The 20,686-nt window shown below is 43.2% G+C and overlaps 1 protein-coding gene across 1 annotated transcript in view; it reads left to right on the top strand.

Annotated features, from left to right (window-relative positions):
• Positions 1-20,686, top strand: part of GREB1 (growth regulating estrogen receptor binding 1) — a 98,419-nt gene that overhangs the window by 4,625 nt on the left and 73,108 nt on the right. Inside the window, exons 2-5 of the mRNA XM_083431343.1 lie at positions 3,569-3,692; positions 3,915-4,040; positions 4,564-4,626; positions 14,875-16,458. The gene's annotated coding sequence lies outside the window, so the exon portion shown is untranslated. The remainder of the gene's footprint in view (positions 1-3,568; positions 3,693-3,914; positions 4,041-4,563; positions 4,627-14,874; positions 16,459-20,686) is intronic.

Here is a 20,686-nt window from a genome sequence, read left to right as displayed (position 1 = left end):
CTTTCAGTGAATGCAGAAGAAGATACACCTCTTTACCCTGGTTTTTGACACCTGAGATGTATAATTTTTAGGCCCCACCTAATTTGTTTGAGGCGGGAGGCGGGTGGCGCTGTGGGTAAAAGCCTCAGCGCCTAGGGCTTGCCGATCGAAAGGTCGACAGTTCGAATCCCCGCGGCGGGGTGCGTTCCTATTGTTCGGTCCCAGCGCCTGCCAACCTAGCAGTTCAAAAGCACTCCCGGGTGCAAGTAGATAAATAGGGACAGCTTACTAGCAGGAAGGTAAGCGGCGTTTCCGTGTGCGGCTCTGGCTCGCCAGAGCAGCGATGTCACGCTGGCCACGTGACCCGGAAGTGTCTTCGGACAGCGCTGGCCCCCGGCCTCTTTGAGTGAGATGGGCGCACAACCCTAGAGTCTGTCAAGACTGGCCCGTACGGGCAGGGGTGCCTTTACATTTACCTTTAATTTGTTTGAAGGGACGCGGGTGGCGCTGTGGGTTAAACCACAGAGCCTAGGACTTGTGGATCAGAAGGTTGGCGGTTTGAATCCCCGTGATGGGGTGAGCTCCTGTTGCTCGGTCCCTGCTCCTGCCCACCTAGCAGTTCAAAAGCACGTCAAAGTGCAAGTAGATAAATAGGTACCGCTCCGGCAGGAAGGTAAACGGTGTTTCCGTGCACTGCTCTCATTCGCCAGAAGCGGCTTAGTCATGCTGGCCACATGACCCGGAAGCTGTATGCCGGCTCCCTCGGCCAGTAAAGTGAGATGAGTGCCGCAACCCCAGAGTCGGCCACGACTGGACCTAATGGTCAGGGGTCCCTTTACCTTCACTAATTTGTTTGAAACTCTTCAGAACAATGTGTTTTAGTGGTTGTAACTTGCCCTGGGACCTTAGGGCAGGAAATTACTACTACTACTAGCTTTAAATATATGATGCGACCCCTATTGCAAGGATAGCAAATGGGGTGCACTCTATATATTGCTGGACTGCAACTCCCATCCAGTAGCAGATGGAGTGGTGGCACTCAACTGACCTTCTGCCTGGTGCTTACTAGGAGATAGAGGAGGCACGGCAGCAGTCACTGCATAGCAAATGTCCTTTCAAATAGCCATTCCAGAGCTCCCACTGGTAAACTTTCACTACCCCAACCTCACCACCACCTCACCCTTCCCCCTCTAAGTTAGTAGCAGTGATGCAACTGACTGGAGGTCAGGTGAGACCACTACCCCACCCTAACCATCCACTGTGGCTCCCATCACCCCTCACTACTAGCCATGTTGGCTAGGGGTAGTAGGAGTGGTGTATTTTCCTCCTAGGGAACTAAAGGTTGACCCCCATCTTTGCCTAGTTTTGGACAGGCTGCAAAAGCTGTTTTGTTCGGCTTTGTGAAATTGTGAATTCCACTCTCTTGCTCCGCTGTAATGATCTTTTCCCTTTGTGTATTTGTGTGTTGTTTTTAATTATTGCATATTACTATACATAACATTGCAGGCAAAGGCAAATCATTAGTATTTTAAATAAACAGTAAATTATAATAACTGCGCCACCCATTGACATTGAAAGGGTCTTAGCAGGAAGTCCCTGGTCCAATCCCTTGCATCTCCATTTAGGACTGAGAATGTCTCCAGTCTCAAACCCTGAAGGGCTGTTGGAAGTCAGTTTGTACGATATTGACCCTGATGGTCTGACTCTGTATAAGGCAGCCTTCTATACTCCTAAGGCCAAGAAATATCTCTTCTTCAACTGTTGGGAGCACTGCTGCCATTTGGTATAGACAGCATTTATGCTAGGTTGACCAATCTGCAATGTAAGGCAGGTTCATATGTTCATATACTCCATAAGGTGCAGATAGTTCCAAGTTACAACACAGTATTGAAGCAGGCTAAATTCATTAACATAATACTGAAGCGGTGTTGCGCAACAAATTTGTGGATGAACTATTTATGAACTAAAATGTTCATTTGGATGAATGTGAACTGGACTACTTTATTTTGTAAGATGACAAACTGGAACTGGAGCTAGATCCTTTTTGGAGAGGGTGTCTTGAACTAGAATTAGTTCAGTTTTAAAATGAACTTCCCAAGCACTGCACGGGGATTGTGAAATAAAAATCCAAGAAACTGAACTAGCTAACAGCAATACTGCAGCAGATAGAATAACATATTTAAAAATATAGTGTTAAAACAACACTGCAGTATGTAAGAGTCCAGCACATTAAAACCAACTACGATTTCAGCTGAAGGCAAATGTCAAGATCAGCAGCAGTCCAACTCATAACCTGGATTAAATTGCCTGGGTAAACAAGCAAGTGTCTTTACTTAGTGCCAGAAATTCAGCAATGTAGTTACTGGATGTGCTGAAGCCAGGAGGGCATTCCAGGGACAAGAAAGCCACTGCAGAACAGATCCATTCCTCCCATGTCAGCAGGTGGGGGCCCCATAAACAGAGCTTGAAGCCCATGCAGGTTTCTATTGAGTTAGGTGTTCCTTGAGGTATACTGGTCCCCAACTATATAGGATTTTTGTAGCTCAAGGGCACCTGAAATGGTACTTGGAAACAGATGGGAAGCCAGTGGAACTATTTCAACATCAGTGAGATATCATCCATATAACCCAAGTTTTCCAAAAGCCACTTGATATTTCTAAGACGTCTTCCAGGGTAGTGCCTCTGTTATGTTACTAGGGCATTCATTTCTATTCAGGAGGGGTTGCAGTTGGTGTACCAGCCTAAGCTAATGAGAAGTGGTTTATACCACCGATACTATTTGCATGGCCCAAAGTGAGTACCATACTACAAACCTGATCCTTAAGGAAGTCTGGGGGCAGGGAATGCAACCCCATCCAGAACAGAACTCTTATCTTCTCAGCCCAATCCCCTGTTGGTCCACAAATAGGAACCCCATTTTGTCTGGATGAAATCTCAGTTGATTCAGCCACACAAACTAGTTTGTGCCATGCTGCTGTCAGGCAAGGAATGTCCAGTCAAAAGTGCAATTGCAAGTTAGGGAAAGGCACGTCCATCAGTCCTGCGTCTCTCAGCTACTGCTAGGTGCGCATCCGATGAGACAGGTGCCTCGACAGAGAAGGTTTATCCCCACCCTTAGCTTATGTATCTCCCCCACCTGAGCAGGCAAAGACTGCATCTGTGTGTAGCTTGCTTCAGCTCCTCCCCTTCAATCCTCCTTTGGTCCTGGGAGAGAGTGGAGCAGGAGAGGTAGGAGCAGGAGGAGGTGTTGAAGCCCTTGACTCTACGCCAGTCTGACTTACCTCTCCGTCCTCCTGTACCTGTTCTTCATTCTCCAATCCTTTGGCTCCTCCTGCCTCTGGCACTCATCTCCTACCTCTTACAGGCTCCCCCAGACCACAGATCCCTTCAAGTCCGTCTCCATCCCTCTCCTCTTTTCCCAGTGCCCACTCATCAGAATCTAACCCCCACTCCCCAGTGTCCAGCCAGTTAAGTCGGAGCTATAGCCAGAAAACAAGACGTGAACTTACTGGGGAATGGAATAGATTCACAGAACCAAGCTGTTCATCTGTTTCAAGCCAAGCTGACTTTATCCATATGGATTGTATAGGCAAATGGAGTGAGATCCAGCTGGTGTCCGCTGAATGAACGGAATGAGTTTCATCTCATGGCGCATGTATCTGGTGGTGAATGCCCATGGCTGCATTGGAACAGGAGCAGTCAGTTTGCACAAGGTGAGTGGTGGGTTAGAAAAGAATCCATCAGTCAATAAAGGATTGCACACACTGGTGTAAGATCTAAAAGTGGTTATGTGAATAAATAACCCAGGACAGGCATGCTTAGATTGTGGTGTGCGTTGCCCTTCCAGTGGTGGTGCCCAAGAGGCGTGGGCAGGCTTTAGGCTTGTTGGATCTACTTTGTTATTTTTTATTAAAACTACTTCGTTATTTTACTAGGTTCGCCAACCAGAGCCAGGTGCAAGATAGCAGCGCGGCTGGGGAGATAATACGCTAAGAATGAAAGAACAGGGTGCCTCCAAGCGCATGCTGCACCTAGGAATTTCTGATCGGTATCGGAAACAGGTATCACAAGGGCTTCCGCACACAAAATCCACTTCTGTCCCCCTCCTCTTGCTCTATTTCCCAGTAGCCTAATTATTGAAAGTAAGAAACTGTGCCTGTCTACTGCGTCTCTCCCAGAAATCTCCCAGTAGCTGCAGATCTGCCTCTTGTCCTGTGCTGTATAATATCGGGAGACAGAAAGTGAGCGAGCTAGGAGCTGCAACTTCAACAGGCAAGAGAGGAGACTTTGATGCAGGAGGTCAATGGTGAAAAGTGACTTGAAGCGGGAGGTCAACGAGAGCTGTCTTTCAGGCTATGGATGGGAGGGAGCATGAGAGGAGGAGGAGGAGGAGGAGGAGGGTGGGACAGGGAGAAGAGGGAGGAGACACAGAGCAGCATCCCTATCCTTTTCTTTAGAGCACGCTGCTAGCAGTAAAAGGAGGTGAATGCTTCCCTAATTGTCATTCCTGCCTGCTTCCAAGCAACAAAGGGAGCCTCAGAGGTAAGATTTCTTTTTCTCCCCTCCCACCTTCTCCCCTTTCAGAATTCTTTTCCACTTTGCAAATCGTAAGGAAGGAAAGGAAAAGCAAGAGTCACTAAGTGGAAGGTAGGAACCACTCAGAATACCCAGGAAGGAGAGAAGGTTGAATTCCAGTCCCTTGAACAGAACTGGGGGGTGGGTGGGCAGGGGGGAGGGAGATAGAGACATGAGCAGAAGCCATGTAAGAAGGGAGGGGGGGGGGCGTCCAGGTCAGAAACCAGCATCAAAAGAGGGTAGGGTTAGTATCTGAAGCACTGCTCCGGAGAGAGAAAGAAAAGGCTATTGCTATCCAGTGCTTTCGGACCCACAGAAGGAAAATGAGTATCTTAGCTGTATGGTAGAACCTTGACTTTTACAATGGGTTTTGTTTGCTCATGTTGTGTTGCTATATATTTAGTGTAAGCTCTTTGGGGCAGAGAGCCAGTGTTTCTGGATGCCTGTGCACATTCTTTGTGTGTGTGTGTGTGTAGATCTTATACTTTGCAACCTAGAAAGAATAAGGGGTGAGGGGAGAGATTGTAAAATGAACTAGACGAACCTTTCTTGTCTTACAAAGTGGTCCTTGCAGTTTTATTGATGGAATTGAAGTGCGTAACCTGGGGCATAGGGAACCTGGAACGTAAATCTATGTTCCCTTTTGTAATGTTTTTCTTTTTCTTTGAATGAACTGAGTTCTCCTCTCTCAGCCCAGATTCCAACCTGCCCCCATCCCCCTCCTGAAACAAAACTTGAAGGAAATGGTGGGGAAATCAAACCTTCCAAGGTAATTGAGCGCAGTAAAGTGGTAAACGGCTGCTGAGTTTTAGGGAGCAGATTGCTGGAGACCCTGCGCTGAGTAGCTTTGGGTGTAGATAAAGGGGCTGATTCTTTCCACTCCACCCCCCACTTTTGTGTTTTTTTTGTTATAAAGGAGAAGGAAATCCACAGCAACTGCTGTTAATGCGTGTGTGTAATTAGTGTCAGATTGGATGTTGGTCTATTTCACTGTCACTCCTTTCCATTCATCTGTGAACATTCCTAGAATAGGGAAACCACTTAATTTGTGACAAGTCCACGCTCACACACCCAGACTTTTACATTTCTTGATTGCATTAATATTAACTGCAGTGTATAACTGCACTACCCATTTGGACTTTTGCGCCCCCCCCCTCATTTCGATGAAACCAATGGGAGTTTTGAATGCATGTGGGGCAAGAGCAAATCCTCTATCTTACAACTAAGGCAAGGCACTCTTACTCTTTGTTTACTCAGAGTTAATAGAGGTGTGTGTGTGTGTGTGTGGGAGTTTCTCTGACACCCTCCCCTGGCTTGAGCTCTGTAATCAGTGCAAGAAATTCAAGGGCATTCTCAGAATCCTGATTTATTTTCCTGACTCCCATTCTAACTTGCTTTACTTAGAATCATGCATATTGTTTTAATAATAAAACAGAGTGAGAAACAGAGAATGGAATAATTTAAGATATCCTTCAACAGTTAACAATGCGGTTTTCTGTTACTTTTCTGCTTTCATACAGAGTGTTCCATGAACACAGACACAGAAAAAGCTCACATTGAGAGTAACCTGGTTTGTACAGTCGTTCAGTTGTAGTACTGCCTTGCAGTCAGGTCAGGATAAAGGGAGCTCCATTAATGAAGGCTGAATCCTCAGTCTTATTGCCATTGTCCTATTGTTTCAAGGTGCCTGCTTGTAATTATTTATTACACGTGATGGTATAAGCCTTATTTTATAAGGAAAGTTGGGCTAAGAGATGCTGACAGATTGAAGCTGAGTATTATGACTAAACAGAGATTTAGATTTAGATATGTCCGGCCCAAAACTGATAGTAAACTACTTTGGCTCACATTGGAAGTGCATTTAGATTGGACATTTTATCATTATTGTTTAAATCCAAACACTCCAACTTAAGGCAGTATTCACATTTGAGTCTAGCACTGTACTGAGTCTGTACTGTTTTATTGTTGTTAGCCGCCCTGAGCCCGGCTTCGGCTGGGGAGGGCAGGATATAAATAAATTTTTATTATTATTTTTATTATTATTATTATTATAGCCTTCTTGCATCAGATGGGCACAATTCACTGTTGTTGGTTTCCTACAAGCTCTTATTTTTGTTTTATTATGTGATTCTGTATTTAGACCTACAGGCTTAAAAATAAAGTATCTGCAGTCCACTTGATACTTTAAAATACTTTTTATCATTTTATTTTTTACAATAAGGACCATTTCTACTTTATTAGTGTTTGTGATACTACATGTTCTTTGCCTTTATTCAATTATGCACTAAGTGGCATTCAAACAGCAGTACCTTGTTCTAAAATGAAGACAGATGCACTTTAAGAAAAAATACCATCTAAAATTATAAAAGCAAACAGAAGAATAGAACCTGACTGAGCCACTTTTTAGTAATTAAAAACTCTCTGAAGGGAAAATCTATTCTTCTGATGGAAATAAGAGCTAACAGAGAAACATTTCCCTAGTCATGGTTTCTGTAATGTAGGTGTAGCAGCAGAAAATGTCCTACTTAGTATCTAGGGATGGGGTGAAATTTGATTCATTTCACAATTAAAGGTGAGTCTACCTAATTTGCACTTTCTGAAGTAATACTTGTGGAACATAGCCATCCTTTGAAATTTGCAAATCTCTGAATTTTGCAATGCAGTTCTCTAGCTAAGTAAGGTGTACAAAAAAGTGCATGCCAGGGTAAAATGTGCATAAATTGGCAAAAACTAGTGAAAATAGCGTACAAAGATGTGTTATATTGGAGGGAAATGCTTTGCAAAAATGTGTATATTAGTCAAACATGCAGATATTAGGAGAAATTCACAGCAAAATACTGATGAATTTTCATGAGGACCTTAAAAGAAGTTGCAAATTGATGTAGAAATGTGGAGAACTGAATCTAAGATTAGAAAATGAGAAACTGAGAAAAACAAAATGGACAGGTCCACCCATCCGTATCTGTGCTGCCCCCCACTAATCTAATTTACATAAATAAAAAGGGGTGCATAGAGCAAGGTTGTATTCACAGATCTTAAGACCTTTCTATGTTATGTAGGGGCTTAGGGCCGGCTCACTTATGAGGCAAGGTGAGGCTACTGCCTCAGGCGGCAGGATGCACGGGGCAGCAGATCCTGATGTAGATCTTTATTCCTCTCTTGTTCCTGGTGTAGGTCTTCACTCACACCTACCTCCCTGGCTGGAGAGGGGACGCCATTTTGTGGTTCATCTCAGGTGCCAAAATGTTATGGGCCAGCCTTGCAGGGACTATACTGCAATTCTGTGCACGCTTATCTGCAGGTGTGTCCTTTTAAGTCAGTGGAACTTAGTAGCAGATGACTACAGCATAAAAGATATTAACCGGCACCTTGAATTAGGCTCACAGGCTAATAGCTAGAAAGTACAGAAGGCTCAGATGTGGAATGATATGGCCCATGTCGCCCATTTTAAACTGATTTCTCAAACCACTTGACATATTGAGAGAACTTGGAAATTCTGATGGTTTTCATTAGTCCTCAACTAAGAAACCACTTGCTGCCATGCTATTATCCAGTCAATGGCTTCAAGAGGCAAGTAAAATTAATGTTCAGTATTGTTACATTTCAAAAGTTGTGCTTCTAAAACAGACAAAATACCTTTGAATCCGGGAGCCCAATTCACCAGGACATTTCTCTGTGCAATCCCCATAGTGTGAATGAGACTTACACAAGGTGTTATTCTTCAGTTCATTTCAGTAGGGCTTACATAAGAGAAACTCTGAGTGGATCTTTCCTTTCATTTTTGATCAGCTGTTCAGTTTTCTCCTTAGCATATGATTGGCTATACCAGCTTTTCATTAAGGAACATTATTCTGAAAACATGCTTTTTGAATGGTAGTGTAGAATTAATCGTATGCCCTTTCCCACTAGTGTGTTCCCAGTTTCTTCCTTGAGATTACAGGCCGCTTCAGACATCCTTTCTATTGGGCATTCATGATTATTTGTGCTCATGGTTTTATGATCTCCTTTGTGCCTCCAAAATTTTTGGAGTGGACTTATAGTATTTTTAAAATTTTCTAAGTTTGGTTCCTCTGTTTCATTTTTTGTTGGATTGGTTTTGGTTAAATGTTCATTTGGGGTTGGAGGTTACTTTAATTTGGGCACAACTGTAAACTATTATTATTATTGTTGTTGTTATTGTTATTGGTTTTTATTGATTTATTGGTTTATTTGTTGCTTGTATAAGATACCTTGTTTCTTAATGTTTGATGTTTGTTGTGTTTTATATGTTGTAAGCCACCCAGAGTGGATGGGAAAACTCAGCCAGATGGGCAGGATATAAATGTAAAAAAAAAAAAATATTATTTAGTACATGCCCTGTAACTTCCTACTGAAATCCTATAACCTTTTATACCACAAATGTTCTGGGTTTGTTTTTTGGTCCTTCTTTTACTGCACTGTGGTGCAGGAGTGCCCCTCTAGATGGCAATAATGAGGTAACTTTGTGGAAGCTTTGCCGAACAACTAATAAAGCGAAATGACTTGTAATTTCACCAGTGCTCCTCCACCACTGGAGTGAGCCTGCTATAGTCTGTTAGTTGATACTCAGCTTCCACTATCAGTGCGGTGTAAAAGAAAGCAAAATACTCAAACACAACACGATAAACAGTCAAAGTGCAATCAGAGCAAAATGAAAGCTTTTTAACAGTGTGTTGCTATGATGTAAAGCAGGGGTCAGCAGCCTTTTTAAGCCGTGGGCCGGTACACCGTCCCTCAGACCATGTGGTGAGCTGGACTATATTTGGGGGTGGGGGAATGAGCGAAGTCCTGTGCCCTACAAATAACCCAGAGATGCATTTTAAATAAAAGCACACATTCTACTCATGTAAAAACATGCTGATTCACGGACCGTCTGTGGGCCGGATTGAGAAGGCGATTGGGCTGCATCTGGCCCATGGGCCTTAGGTTGCCTACCCCTGACGTAAAGCCTACTGGTTTCAGTGGGGCTTCCTTCCAGGTCATTGTGTTTAGAATTTCATCCCCTGGTCCTTATCTTACACAAGGTTCCTTTTTTAAAAAAATGTGGTGGTGTTACAACCCAACAAATCAGGAGACTTGTGACACTTTAAAGACTAGCATATTTATTGTAGCAAGCCTTTTTTTTAGCGAAAGGGCCTGTTGCATTGGTTGAACTGGGCTATGAGGTCATAAAAGCTTATGCCACAGTAATTTTTTTTGTTCTGAAGGTGCCACAAGATTCTTTGCTTCTTTCGTTCTGCAACAGTGGAACCCCTCTGGTGACTTGTTTCTTCATATGCACGTTTGTCTTCAAGATGCCACAAGCCTTTATTTGTTGGGTTTGCTGGAGCGGATTAAAGTGGTTGCTCTTCAAGAATTTAGTGTGCCCAAAGTATAGAAATACTTCCAGACCAGCGGTGTTGGTGAGATGAGCAAAAACAGTGATTGGGGCTACAACGAAGGGGTTAAAAGAGCTGTCTTCATAGCCTGGGAAGGAAACAGGCAGGAACCCAGGGCTCAGTAATATGTGCTTAATCCTTGGGGCTTAAGTGTGCATAACTTTGCAATGGATTGAAGCCATTGTCTTCAAGAAACTCTAAATCTTTGTCAACCCAAAGATGTGAAGTGATTTAGTCCAAAGGCTTCTAAACCACAGAGAAGCTCTAAAATATGCCCCTTTTCCTTTTGACCTGGAAGAACATTCTTTCAAACACAAGACTGTGGTTGGCCAGTATTATTTGTACAGGCTGGCATTCAGTAAATAGTCAGCTTAAAGTAATGCCAGATCATTGGAGAAATACACAGGAATGAAGTAACCGTCTGCACAGAGTGGCTATCTATTCTCAATGCCAGCATATGGCTGAATGGCGGCAGTACCTTATGACCATTGCTGATTGCGTATTCTAACTTTATGTATGTGTACGCAAACTCAAAATTGCCCACTTGCTAAGACAAAAGGTGATTTAAGTTAAACTCATGGGAAGCAATGCAGCCAATTTAAAACTGACTAGGGGGAAATATAGTCTGCATGGGTCCAAGATCTGGGAATCTGGAGAAAAGTTCACAGATTGTAGCACTGCTTTGAACGAAAATGAAGTCCTGGATTTGCAGACGTAGTGTAATGGCTTGTCCACACAGCCCTACAAAGAGCTCCCCCAACTGCAGTTTTGTTTTGTTTGCACAATCCTCTATAAGCTCTGGAGTGTTATAACCACTGCCTGCAGGGCAGGAGATCAGGATGGGATTGCTACTTCGCACTGTCATTTTCACTTCCACATTTCACAGGCATATAAATAAACAACGGGAGAGGGAGTTTAGATGGTGAGAGACCAGAAGCTTCTTGGAACTGGATATAGGGAGGCAGTTCCTTGTGGGTAAAATACTTAACGTTTTAAAAACAGTTTTGATAAACATAACTTAGCTGGTATTAAAGACCTCAGGGATTAAGTCATATACAGTATATCCAAAAGTAGAAGACACATGCTGGGAGTGCAGAGGTGCAAGAGCAGATATTTGAGAGGGTTTGTGTGAATATTGAAGCCTATTAGGATGGCAGGATATAGCTGGACAGTAGGATTTAGTTGGATATAGTTTGACAGTAGGGATGTGGGTGGTGCTGTGGTCTAAAACCACTGAGTCTCTTGGGCTTGCCGATCAGTAGGTTGGCGGTTCAAATCCACGCAACGGTGGTGAGCTCATGTTGCTCTGTCCCAGCTCCTATCAACCTAACAGTTCAAAAGCATACCAGCGCAAGTAGATCAATAGGTACCATTGCGGCGGGAAGGTAAATGGCGTTTCCATGTGCTCTGGCACTCGTCACAGTGTCCCGTTGCACCAGATTTAGTCATGCTGACCACATGACCTGGAAAGCTGTCTGTGGACAAACACTGGCTCCCTTGGCCTGAAAAGCAAGATGAGCACCGCATCCCATAGTCACCTTTGACTGGATCTTTACCTTACTTTTACCTTAGTTGGACAGTATAGTTATTTTATTTGGCAATATCTAGACCAGAGTGTTTGAAGAGAGAGTGGGGAATAATTTTCCACCTGCTAAAAGTGGCCAGAATGGTGGTTAACCCAAAATGGAAATAAAAGGGTCCTATATCATTGAGGGATTTGATGATAAAGATTTGAGATGCAGCTGTAGCATACATGCTAAAACTCACAAATATTATTAGAATCAGAGAAGGAGAACAAAAGCTTTATTGAAAAGTGTTCAGTCATCATTTTGTATTGGAACAACAAGATACTGGATGAAATCAGCAATATAAATTGTTGGGAGTTCAGTATTATTGAAATGTAAACTGAAATAAGAACCCAATATCAAAATAGCATATACTTTTTTTGTTTTGTCTGTTTAACAAAGTTTCTGTGTTTCTGTTGATTTTGGGCTGTATTCAACGAACTCATTGTACTAGGGGGAGGCAGCACAAAAATTTCCACTAGCGCCCACCTCAGATCTGTGCCAGTGGGTCAGGATAACCCCCAGAACAGCACACAGGCAGAGAGAGGAGATCGTTTTGTTGGGCAAACACAAATGCTTGTGCTGATGGAACAATCTCATAAGCACATTGTTGAATGCAACCCTTTGTATTTTAGGGGTCTTGGTGGTGGTAATAATAATAATAATAATAATAATATCTAAAGGACACAACTTGGGTGTTCCCCAGGGCTGCCAGAAAGGCATCCGGTGGAGCACCAAGTTGTGGGGAGGTGGTTAGAGAGGGTCTGATCCATGCGCTGCAGATTGCAGATTCTGCAGCAGAGGTCCAATTTTTAATATTTTATAAAAATCGGATACTTGGGTGAGAAAAAAGCCCAGAGTGAGAGGTATTGCTGAGCCCAGCAGACTTCAGGTGGCCCAGTGAGAAATTATAGGAATGACTCAATGGTAGGTTATATGCTTTCCATGCATCCAAGAAGAGTTTGGATTTGATATCCCGCTTTATCACTACCTGAAGGAGTCTCGAAGCAGCTAGCATTCTCCTTTCCCTTCCTCCCCCACAACAAACACTCTGTGAGGTGAGTGGGGCTGAGAGACTTCAGAGAAGTGTGACTAGCCCAAGGTCACCCAGCAGCTGCATGTGGAGGAGCGGAGACCCGAACCCGGTTCACTAGATTACGAGTCTACTGCTCTTAACCACACTGGCCAACCCACTCTCTCCAGTTAAATAATTTCAAGTAGTAGAGCTTAGAGAGACTTCTGCTTGAACCACTGGAGAGCTGCTATAAACTCATGACCTTGACTTGTTTTCCGGGCTCTTTAATCTCTATGGAAAATGTTTCAGAATTGCTATATTACCCACAACTCCTTTAATCCAGTTCTAGGAATGGAAATGGACCAGCCTGTTGTAATTTAGCAAAACCATTCTGCTTCTTACAGTTACCTCATGTCCTTTGCTAAAATAAGCAGAACATCTCCCAGTATTTTCGAACTCCAAACTTGTTTTTGTTTGTTATTATGTCATATATTTTTCTGCACTGTTTATATTGTAAGCCACCCGTAGACCTTCAGATGAAGGGCGGTATAGAAGTTTAATTAATAATAATAATAATAATAAATCTCAGATGTTACCACATGGGGGTGCATTTGATTAAATTATCACTGAACCAGGAGAAGAGATTCAATTGTGATGACTTTACGCTGAAATCTAAAGAGTGTGTGTGTGTGTGTGTGTGATTTATTTATTTATTAAAAATGCTACAGTATAATACAAAAATCTCCACACAGTTTACATAAAAAACCCCCCAAATATAACAAATTAACAGCCAAACAATTGTGTATCACAAACAAAACTCACCAGTATACAAAACCAAAAGAAATGTAAAATTAAGAATCCAAGAAAACTTGGGCAAATATATGTATTTCTAAGAGGCTTTTAGAGGTCATTACTGTCTCTGCCTTACACATTACCCTAGGAAGGGAGGGCATTCCAGGAGGTGGGTGTTATCACTGAAAAAGGCCTCTTCCCTTTTGTAACTAAGCTACAAGTCACTGGTTGATAAACTACCAGCAGGGCTTCCTTGGAATTTATTGAAACTCATCTTAGTCTGCACGGGAGAAGGCAGTTTGCTACAAGTTGCTGGTAATTAACACTTAAAAAAAATGAAGAACTTTGGAGATGCAAACTTTATGAACTGCAGAGTTAAAGCATAAAGCCATAAAATGGAATAAATGAGGAACTGAGTAACTCTTGTCCTTATTGTCCCCCAAAACCATATTAGACCAATGAACAGGATCTCTCATGTTTTTGTTTTTTGAAAAAAATATGTATACCAACTACGAGATCGGGATTCAGATCAGGACTATTTTATTGGCTAATCATTTCCATATGTGCTATTTTCCTTCCTGAGCATCTCTCCCTAAACCGCAGCTGCTGTTTTCTTGAATCTCAGTCTCTCCAGATTCTGGTAACTTGGGTGGAAGGGATGGCAGACTCTTTTTTGGTTTTTTTTATAGCAGGGCCAGGGAATCTGCAGCCTTCTGGATGTTGCTGGACTCCAACTCCCATCATCCCCAGCCAGCATTGTCAGGAATGATGAGAGCTGTAGTCTAGCAACATCCCTGATTTCGACAAGGAGCTCAAAGCAGCTTGCATGAGCTGATACCTTTTTAACTATGCAACAACCATGTGAAATAGCTCAGGCTGCATTTTAGGGCCTAGTCCAAGGTCAGCAGAGGAGCCAAGGGGAGATTTGAACTCAGGTCTCTCTGCTCCAAGTTCAAACACACGCCCCAGCATACCACACTGCCTCTCAGAGTCAAGTTTAATTGGATCTTCCTCTCCTTTTGTCTCCCCAAGACATCCTTCAGGGAGAGTCCTGAAGAGCCATAGTCCAGTTCCTCGTCACCTAAGTCTCTTCTCAAGACTAGCTGTGGCCCCCGCCCCAACCTCAGATTTATAAGTAGGAGTGGTCCGTTGTCACAGATGGGAAACCGCAACAATGTTTTCGGGGCAAAATGACTGGAACTCCTTTCAGCCCCCACCTCATGGGTCAGCATGCCTTCCTCCCCAAGGCTATCGCTCTGGTAATTTATCCTCTGAGGATTACACGACAGCTGCAGATATTATTCTCATCTTTGAGGACCGCCCCCCCCCCCCCACGGATGAATTAAAGCAGCTGTATGAAGCAATTGAGAAATGCATCCCAGGAAGTTAGAATGCATAATGTGAGTATGGCGATGGTGGTCTCTCGCAGAGAAGAAAGACATAATGAATGCATGTGTCAGTGAGAAAGAAATCCTGCATAAATTAGAAACTCTTAAACCAAGCATCCATCAATGGTTTACTATGTGTCCAAAACAGGTTCTCTCCCTTGTAGGAAGGAAGGTGCATTTTGAGTCTTGAGGAGTACATTAAAAGAGAATGGCATGATGGGAAAAGTAAAGAAACCATTTGCTGAATAGCTGAATTTGGAAAGAATTTTTGACACGGCTGACAACTCTTCCAATGAGATCTTTGTGAGGGAGAGCAAAGGTCAGGCTATGGGTCCCTTTGGGATATCAAAAGGTGCTGAGAAGAATAGCTGGGAGTTGCAGCAGCCCAGAGAGTCCTCTTTTGTTTTCATTGGTCAGTCGCTGAGGATGATGCCTGTGGACATCAAAGCAACAGCGAAACACTGTTATCTAACTCCATCCTTTGCCCGCCCCCCCTGCCATGTAATTGGCCAGGGTGGGGGTGGGGGGAGAAGAAACAATGGTGGGGGAAGCTGTGAAAGTATTGTGTGCTCGATAAAGAACAGATAAAGAACATTTGTATCAGCCAGCAAAACTACCTCTGCATTTGTGAAAATAGAAGCTGGGGGAACAGTGTATAGCTTTTGTGGCATTCAGTGACCAGAGTTTTCAGAAAAAGCAAAGGTTCTCCATTTGTAAATGGTTTAGCAGAGGTCTGCACCACTCCAGTGAAGGTGGCATGCTGCGAAGGCACCGCACAGCTATATCCCACACCACCCCACACTTTGCATTTCAACTATGTATTTATTTTAAACTAGTCAGGAATTTTGGGACTGATCTGAAGGTAGTTTGGCTCTCGCTCAAGAGCTAACAGCTATTGCAAGCTGCATTTCCTCATACTCTACTCCCTTCCCTGAGGCCAAAAATGCCTCTTTCAGGTCACAGATAGAGATGGTGCTGCTCTGACCCAGTGATATTAAAGTTGGGTTTGGCCTGGGAATCCTTTGATAGATCTTTCAAATTGTTGCCTCAAGCACAGTTACTTTTGGCAATGTGATTATCATGAGTTCCACTGTTTGCTGGCAGCATGGCACTGCAAAAATGCAATGTTATGCTAGTGTTGTCAGTAGTGTAAAAATGATGGGGGGGGGGTTCACCATCTTCTGTCCAAGAGATGGCTCATCTCTCAGCTTTGTGAGGTATTGCCCCACGGGTTGCCAAACTTTGGGGGGCCCGTGGGCACATTCAGGAACTTGAAAGAAAGCCATGAGCACCACCCCAGCTTCCCTCGCCTGGGACACCCTGACCTCATCCACACTCTGCAAGGCAGATAGAAAGATTCACAGCATGTGCACACATGCCAGCACACACACAAACACCTGCATGCTCTTCTTTTCTGTGGGAAGTGAGTAAAAGTCAGATCCAGCAAAATTAATTCATCCTATTGATTTTGCTATTGGGTCTCCCCAAAGCACCATCTAAGTCAAGCTTACATTGGTAGACTGCACAGTGGATCTGGTACTTGCCAGCACCATGAAAGCATTAACCCAAGGTACAGATCCTCATAGATCCTCATGGTTTTTGGTTTTTTTTTTACATAGGATAACAACAAAAGCCTTAACAAATTGTGGAACATATCTGTGGATAGATGATTTTGTGGTGGATTTGATGGAGTCCCTTGTAAAAATAAGGAGGATCTATAAGGAACTGTGCCTCAATTCCATGTTCAGGTATGAAAAGTTGCTAACTTTGGTATTCTGATGATGATTTCATCTTTGTTGCCTTTCATTATATGTGATGGATTTGAAATATTGTACTTGGCACAAAAAACCTGCAGTGTAAAACTGCAGTTCATTCACCATGAATGAATAAGTTAATCATTAAAGATAAACGTAAGGCACTTAATCTTTAACGCGGCCTCAAACCAGGCTCAAACTATAGCAGGTCGGCACTCATTCATGGAATGATTTTCTTTTGGCGCCTGCTCTGTAATCACCCCCTTCAGACTGTATTTTCTTGCTGTGTTCGGTACTAGAACTCTCTGGCCAGTTCTGCTGCTAATGGACAACACAAGGTGCTGAGCTGTGGTCTGTGAGGCAACAAGTTGTGCTGTACATGCCGTCTCTCCAGAATGCTGTTTCGTTCTTTCCTCTGTTTATGTAATTTTTGTCCTCTCTATTTCATTCTCTCTCTCCCCCCTCCCCCCCGTTTAAAGCTCCTTTCTTATACCCATGAGGCTGTTCTTCCCTAACATGTCTCTCGGTTGCTAAAAAGGCTTCCCTAGAAAGCAGCAGTGAATTTGGAGGACTTATTGTGGATTTTTTGCTTAATTAATGAAGAGAGGCTCTGGCCTTGGGGCCTCTGGTTATTTTCAGAACCCAAGAACTAAGGTTACATTTAACACCATGCATTTTAATCACTATGGCACCACTTTCAAAAGTCACAGCTTCCCCAGAACATTCTGGAAACCCCTATCCCCTCCTAGAACTACAATTCTCAGAGTGATTTAGCAATCCCTTATCACAGGGAACTTTGGGAATGGCAGCTCTATGAGGGGAATGGAGGGGGGACTCGTAACAACTCTCAACACCCATAGTGGCCGCCCTGGATCAAGAAATTTTTAAGGTCAGATGTTTTACAATTTTTTATATATGCTGTAAGCCACCCAGAGTAGCTGCGGAAACCCAGCCAGATGGGTAGGGCATAAATAATAAAAGTATTATTATTATTATTATTATCATCACTATTATTACTACTGCTACTACTACTACAGCTCCCATAATTCTTTGGGGAGAAAGTCATGACCCTTTAAAGTAGTATCAGTGCTTTAAATGCATGGTGTGGATGTTATCTCCTGCTCTCGAGAATAAGACTTGAACCATTGGCTTCACGTTACGAGAAAGGAGATTCTGACTAAATATCAGGAAAAACTTTCTGACAGTAAGAGCTGTTTGACAGTGGAACAGTCTGCCTCAGGAGGTTGTGGACTCTCCTTCCTTGCAGGTTTTAAAGCAGAGGTTGGATGGCCATCTGTCATGGATGCTTTAGCTGAGATTCCTGCATTGCAGGGGGTTGGACTAGATGTTCCTTGGGGTCCCTTCCAACTCTACAGTTCTATGACTATATGTGGCCTAAGACAATAGGCACTTTTGGTAGGCAGAACATAAAGAAAAAGCAACCTCCAGCATGTTGCTTAGGGCTCAGGGAACACAATGGCTGCTTACCGTCCTTCCTGGTGAGTGGCAGTCTGGCAGTCTGTTCCCCATCCCCCTCGGTCACTGTGGAGGCTCGCAAGTACCCGCCAAACCCATCCATTCAAATTGGTCAATCCGTGGCGGCCGGGGGGAGTGGGAGGCATGACGAGCAGACCTGAGGGAGGCAGGCCGCCCCTACATCTTTTTAGCCTGGCCGGCTCCTGAGCCCAGCATCCAGTCGGCTGGGAGCGTACAATTCAAGTAGTTAGTCCCAGTCCCTTGCCAGACTGCACGTAATTCATTCAACACGCTGTGCTGTTTACACATTTTCACCCATGGCTGTCACACTATACAAAAGCTGGCTAACCTCTTAGTGGTACATGTGAAACGTTAAGCCATCACAATCACCTTAAACCTTTAAAGCAGGGCTGTCACCCAGCTGAAGTACTTCTGGTTCACTGGTGGCTGGCGAGAGAACTATGCACTCCAACTCCCATCAGCCTCATCCAGCAAGGATGGTTGTCAGGGACAATGGAAATTACAGTCCTGCAACATCTGCAGTGGTTTCCCACCACTGTCTCAATTCATTAACCATATGGATCTAATTAAATTAGCCAATTGTGTTTGTGAGTGAAAACAATAGCTCAGAAGAAAACAGCATGCTTTCTTTTGCTTTCACAACACGAGCAAGCCATCCTTTCTTTTTAAAAAGATAAATGCTAAGGCTACAATCCTCTATGCAAACCTAGGAGTAAGATCCACTGAATGCAGTGGGGCTTACTTCTGAGTAAGCACACATACAATTGTGCTGTAAAATTTCCATCTCTGTTTTGTGTAGAAGAGATGCCTCACATAAATTAAAATGGACATGTTGGCGCTTCGATTAATTAAAATTAGCATGTTGCTGCCTGCTGCTGCAGCTTCAAAACCTTAATATGTAATGTTATTGAATGTAATTGCTAGGAGTGCCTGTTGGAGTGGGGGGTGGTTTTGTCCAGTGGAGAGATATAGGAGACTTGGATGCAGGAGAATTGGTATCAAATCTCAGTCTTGGGCTCCTTTCTGGCTTTGGGCAAATCGCAGATTCTCTTTCAGCCTTAGTTAAGAAACTGCATATCCTATTACAGGGGTTCCCAAACAGTTGTCCATTGACCACCAGTAGTTTGTAAGCTTCATTCAGGTGATCCACAACATGTCTGTGGATTTGACGCTGAAGGTGAGAGATGGGACACTGGTCACATTAAATATTGTACCTATTATTAATTCTATTCTTGTTGCTTCTTTTATTTCTTATGTTGTGTTCTGCCATTTGGATTCTGTGGAATTATAATTGCTGCAACAGGCAGGAAAGTCATTAAGGGGGTCCATCAAGACCCTCTGTCAATTAGCTTCCGGACCCAATTCAAAGTGCTGGTTTTGACATATAAAGCCTTAAACAGCTCAGGACCACAATACTTGCCTTCGCCGGTGTAAACCATCCCATACTCTGCATTCATCATAGAAGCATAGAGTTGCAAGGGACCCTGAGGATCATCGACACTCTGCAATGCAGGAATATGCAGCTGTCCCATATGGGGATTGAACTTGCAACCTTGGTGTTCTCAGCAACATGATCTAACCAACTGAGCTGTTCAGTGCTCTAATCATCTGAGGCCCTTCTTCGTATGTCCCCTCCTTGTGAAGTCCAGAGGCTGCCAACACGTGCGCGAGCCTTTTCTGTGGTGGCCCCCCGTTTGTGCAATGCCCCAGGGAAGTTCTCCTGGTGCCTTCATTATATATTTTTAGGCACCAGGCAAAAACATTCCTTTTCAACCAGGCCTCTGGCTTATTAATATTCCACAGCCTTTTAAATGTGTCTGTGGGAAGGGGGTGGGTCTTGTTTTGCTATTTTGTTTTACTTAAAAATTAATCTATTGGTTTAAAATCAAAAATTACACAACAAAAGCTTGAAAAAAGAAAAAAAACAAAAGAAAAAAACAAAAGAAGCACAATACATCTCTTACAAACAAAAAAACCCAATAGAACAATACATCACAAATTTACAAAAATGTTCCATCAACTTCCGACTTCCTTGACATGGGTTCTTTGTTTTCTTAATTACTTGCCTCTATTTTTCAATAAACTTTATCCTTATTAAATCTTGTTTGACTTCATTATACCTTAATCAGTTCCGAGAGTTATTCGAAGCATTCTAAAGTTTTTATATGGGGACACTGTTCTTTTAAATATTTTCTATAGATTTCCCATTCCCTTTTGAACTTTTGGGTTGAAGGATCTCTGATCTTTTCCTTGCCATTCCTCTTTTGATGGAGTTTTATCTCCTTTCCATCCCTTGGCAATCAGCATCCTCGCTGCCGTTGCATACAAAAAGATCCTTCTTTTCTGCCTTGGGATGTTTGATGCCATTATGCCTATTAGGAAGGCTTCAAGTTTTTTTTATTAAACTTTATTTTGAACAGTTTTTTTTTTAAATTCATTGTGTATAAGTTCCCAAAAGCTCTTCATTCTTTTGCAACCCCACCCACCTGTATTTTAGTCTGTGAACTGCCCAGAGATCTCACAATGAAGGTTGGCATATAAATCTAATAAATAAAATAAATTATTTTCAAGTGGTCCTTGTGGAGGTGGGGGGAGTTTGGGAACTTTGGTTCCAAGTACAGGGGTAGAATAATATGCAGTACGGTCTGCCATGATCATGCATAAAATAAGGGCTGTGGTCTTACTTTTAGATTTTTTGGCACATGCTGGTGAGAGAGTCCAGCCC

Source organism: Podarcis tiliguerta (assembly GCF_965153285.1).
Source record: "Podarcis tiliguerta genome assembly, chromosome: 3".
Lineage (NCBI taxonomy): Eukaryota > Metazoa > Chordata > Lepidosauria > Squamata > Lacertidae > Podarcis > Podarcis tiliguerta.
Note: the sequence above shows the minus strand (reverse complement) of the source record. Positions and strands in the feature narration are given on the sequence as shown.